Below are 5,000 nucleotides of genomic sequence, written 5' to 3'. Positions count from 1 at the left end.
GACATTCTGCATGACATCCATCCAGACCAGGTGCCTTACCTGCTTTCATCATCTTTACAACTGCCTTCACCTCATCCTTCCTTATTTCTCCTCCATTCTCCTCACTCATCACTTTCATTTTCTTCGTATTTCCCACTGCAGCTATCTTTCCTTCCCTATCCTCCTTCACATTCAGCAACTCCCTAAAATATTCTGCCCATCTTCCCCTCACTGCCATCTCTTCCATTATCAACTCTCCATCTGTACCTTTTACCTTTTCTTCCCTACTTGATTCGCCTCCTCTTCCTCTCTTAATTTCTTTCCAAAACATCTTTTTATTACTTTCAAAATTTTCTGTCATACTCCTACCCCATTTCACATCTGCTCTCCTCTTTGCCTCCTTTACCTTTTGCTTTACTTCTCTTTTCTTTTCTTTGTACGTCTCATATGACTCCCCTGTCCTCTTTTGTAACCAATCTGTGAATGCTCGCTTCTTCTCTTCTACCTTCTTTGTTTCCTCATCCCACCATTCACTACCCTTTCTTCTATTTCCCCCTGTCCTTCTTGTTCCACACACCATTCTTGCACACTTTAAGACTCCCTCCTTGAACCATCCCCATTCCTCCTCCACACCCATCTCTGCTCTATCCTTTACTCCCTCCCACTCCTCCTTCAGCTTCTTTTCGTACTCCTTCTCCTTTTCCTTTTCATTCAAGGAGTTCACTCTAAGAACCTCCCTACCTTTTGTCCCTTTCCTCCTTCTCCATCTATCCTCCACTCTCAACTTACCTTCCACCAAAAAATGATCTGATATTCCCCCACCCTCTCCCCTTAGCACATGTACATCCTTAACTCTTCCTATCATAATCCTATTTACCACTACATAATCCATTAGCGCTCTATCTACCACCCTTCCCTTCACCACCCTCTCCCATGTGTACTTATGCTTGACTTTCTTCCGAAACACTGTATTTGCTATCATCAACTCTCTTTCTAGACACATTTCCACCATCAACTCTCCACTACGATTCTTTCCTGGAACTCCACACTTCCCAACCACTCCATCGATTGGACCATTTCCCACTCTAGCATTAAGGTCTCCCAGTACTATTACATTGACATTTCTTCCTAAACCCTCTATGCACTCATTTAAATCTATCCAAAAGGCCTCCCTTTCTTCCATGCTCTTCTCACTGCCCGGCCCATATGCACTTACAAAGACCCACATCTCCTTCCCCAGTTTCACCTTCATCCACATTATCCTTGAGGAAACCTCCTTCCACTCCACTACCCCTTTACCTATCTCCTCACTTACTAGAATAGCCACCCCTTCCCTCCCTCGCCCTCTCTTCACTCCTGATAACCTCCCACTTACACTCCCAAACATACACTCACCCTTCCCTTTCAACTTAGTTTCACTCAAAGCCAACACATCCAACTTTCTTCTCACAAACATACTACCTATCTCTTCCCTTTTACTCTCATCTGTACCACATCCACGCACATTAAAAGACCCAAACCTTAGGGTGCTGGCCCGAGGCCCGCCAGCACCCCTTATGCCTTCACTTTTGTCTTTAGGATGTGTGCCCCGTGGGGCTACAGGGAGAAGGATGCCTAGTCCCTCTCCCCGTCCCTTTCTTCTCGCCTCTTACGATCCAAGTGGGAAAACTTGGTGGCAGTATTCTTTTCCCCCACCACAGGGAATTCCCCCAATCAGAAAGAGAATACTCAGAGAAATGGTACAGGACAGCAACAAGGGGTTGGGGGACAGCATAACGGAGGGACAGTCGTAGTATAAAAGTGTCATCATTTCTCTATGAACAGAATTTCTTCTATCATAGACAAAATGATGTGTGGCTCTGGTCCGTAGGGGCGCCCCATATAGACCCTAAAGTATCGACTGCATGCTACTTTGCCACAATAACAAGCAGCCAATACCCCAGACGGGTAAATACATACATGAACATAAAAAGGATTTTCAGAGGAGCATGCCAACAGGAGACCTTTTGGTCCATATCTAGGTCAGACGCAAAAAAATATATTAATGATAAATGATTAAATAAATACACAAATAAAAATTATAATAATATAAATAATAAATAAAATAAGTAAATAAATACATAGGTAAAGTTAAATAATAAACAAACAGGTAAATAGTAAATAGTAATAAATTGACAAATAATAATAAATGATAGTCAAGGAATAATAAACAGACAAAAAATAACAAATAAATATAACATAAATGGCAGGCATTACAGCATCTTACTTTGGTGTTTATCTAAATGAATCTTCAAGCTTCGAACTGAGCCGCATTGCACTGCCTCCGCAGGAAGTTTATTCCATTCATTAACTACACGGTTGGCGAAGTTGTTTCTACTCACTTCCAAATTAAATCTTATTTTGTGACAGTTTGAGACCATCATCTCTTGTTTGATTTTCATTCATTTTGAAAAGTTTGTCACCTTTGATGTCAATTCCCTTTAGAATCTTAAAGACCTGTATCAAATCACCTCTCATTCTACGCTTTTTTTTAGGGAAAACAGATTCATATGTTTCAGTCTATTTTCGTATGATTTATTTTTTATATTTGAAATCAGTTTTGTGGCTCGCCGTTGTACTTTTTCTAATCTGTCCATGTCTTTAATGAGATTCGGTGACCATTCGGAAACAGCATATTCCAAATGTGGACGAACTAACGATTCATATATCTTGTTAATGAGAGTTGGACTTTTGAAGTCAAAAGATCGCGCAATCAGTCCTAGAATCTTATTTGCTCTCAGAGGCTGAAATACACTGCTTAGATGATTTGAGATCGTTACTGATAATTACGCCGAGATCCTTTTCACTGTCCGCTTTTGTTAACGAATTTCCAAATAACTCGTAATCGTACTTACTGTTATTTTTACCTATGTGGTTAACCTTACATTTAGTTGTGTTAATTTTATTAGCCACTTTTTAGACCATTGCTGTAGTTTATCTCAATCTTCTTGAATATCTAATTGGTTTCAGTGACCATTTGCCATTTCTCACAGTTTTGTATCATCACCAAATTTGGAGACAATAGATTTCAGTCCGTGATCAATATCATTTACATATACTATAAATATAAGTGGCCCAAGAACGGAACCCTGAGGAACTCCACTCGTAACGTTTTTTTTTTTTTTCCATCTAGAAGTTTTGCCATGTAGAACAACTGTTTCTGATCGTTCAGCCAATTACTAGTCCAATTTAATAGGCTACCACTTACTCCGTGTGAAGCTAATTTAGTAAGTAGTCTTTCGTAGGGGACGGTATCAAGAGTCTTTGCAAAGTGTAGGTATATTACATCTACATTGTTTCTTTTGTCATAATTCGAGATGACTGTGTTGTAGAACTCGAGTAAGTTATGCAAGAACGTCTGAATCCTTCTGGTGTTCGCAATAGTCTGTTTAGCTGAATATGTGTCTACGGGGAAACGGAGAGGGAGAAGGAAGGTAGCAAGCAAAGGAGAGTAATAATTTTGAGTAAAAACATCCAATAGACGAGATAATTTTACAAAGAAGAAATGGGAAGATAAAAGGAGAAAAAGGAAATAGAAAGAGATGGACAATGGATGTGGTAAGCGGGGACAGGAGGGGAAAGAGAAGGGAAGAGGGGGCTAAGAGTATAAAAAAAAAAAAAAAAAAAAAAGAGGGAAAGTGTAGAAGAGAACAAAAGGAGAAAGAAAACGATGAGTATGAGAACAAGGATGTGGATGATAAAGATGATGAGGATAGTGATGATGAAGATGAGAAGGGTGAAGATGTGTACGATGATGTGTGCGATGTGTACGATGTGCATGATGTGTAAGATGTGTGAGGTGATGTGCGCGATGTGTACGATGTGCACGATGTGTACGATGATTATGTGTACGATGTGTACGATGATGTGTACGATGATGTGATGTGCATGATGATGTGTACGATGATGATAATGTTAAGGATGGTGAGGATTATGGGGTTGGTGAGAATGTTGAGGATGTTGAGGATGGTGAGGATGATTAAGCCGAGGAAGGGGATGTGGATGGTGAGGATGGTGAAGGTGATGAGAATGATGAAGAAGGCGAGGAAGTTGGGGAAGCGGATGAAGATTGGAATGATAAGAATGATGAACGGAGAATAAAAAAAAAAGTAAAAATAAATAACAGTAAACAGGACCGTGAATTGTATGCCGTTGCCAACAATTCACCTTTGCTTCAATCCTTGAAACCAATGCTGTGCTGGAATGGGAGCTATTGCGAAGAAGGAGAAGGAGATAATAACTGAGAGAAATGAATTGAGGAGAACGAGGGAAAGAGAGAGAGAGAGAACGAGGGAGGGAAATAGAGAGTGAGAGAGAGAGAGAGACAGAAGCAAATAAGCACAACCACATACCTATGTACACACACTCTTGTGAACATATATATACACACAAACACTCACTTTTATCCATAATCACCTAAAAACGTACATAAGTACACATACGCGCGCCCACACAAACGCACTAGAGAAGATATTACATAGATACACATATACAAATAAACAAAGCAAATAAACAAAATACACAAATACAAATCATATGAACACACACACACACACACACACACACACACACACACACACACACACACACACACACACACACACACACACACACACACACACACACACAAACTTTATTCACTTAGACAAAATCCTAGTTAGTAAAGTGTTAAACGTAATTTTCTATTAACCCTTTGGCGCCCACAAAGAACAACTTTGGATCTGTAAGAATTTTATTATGGTTAGTGATGGATGATCTTATTCAGCTCACAGTAGCGTTTCTTAAAATTCTACCACACTCGGCGTCTCGCCCACTAGACCCAGGATTCGGTAGACCATCATTTCATAAAAGTAGATAGAACTGTACATTGTATGGGTAAATTTGATTTTTCATTAACCCATAGTAATCTTATTCAGCCGAGGGAAACCTCCCAATGTTTCTTAATAATTGATACTAAAATTCTATTTTCAAATAGATGATTC

General features: G+C 39.7%; 1 protein-coding gene across 1 annotated transcript in view; it reads left to right on the top strand.

The window, feature by feature from the left end:
• The window catches only part of LOC143019961 (uncharacterized), a 672,791-nt gene that overhangs the window by 23,694 nt on the left and 644,097 nt on the right, over positions 1-5,000 (top strand). The gene's annotated exons all lie outside the window — the stretch shown is intronic.

The sequence above is a fragment of the Oratosquilla oratoria genome, chromosome 38 (genome assembly GCF_046742065.1).
Source record: "Oratosquilla oratoria isolate Oo_2021 chromosome 38, ASM4674206v1, whole genome shotgun sequence".
Taxonomy (NCBI): domain Eukaryota; kingdom Metazoa; phylum Arthropoda; class Malacostraca; order Stomatopoda; family Squillidae; genus Oratosquilla; species Oratosquilla oratoria.
The sequence above is the reverse complement of the archived record's forward strand: the minus strand, read 5'-3'. Positions and strand labels throughout refer to the sequence as shown.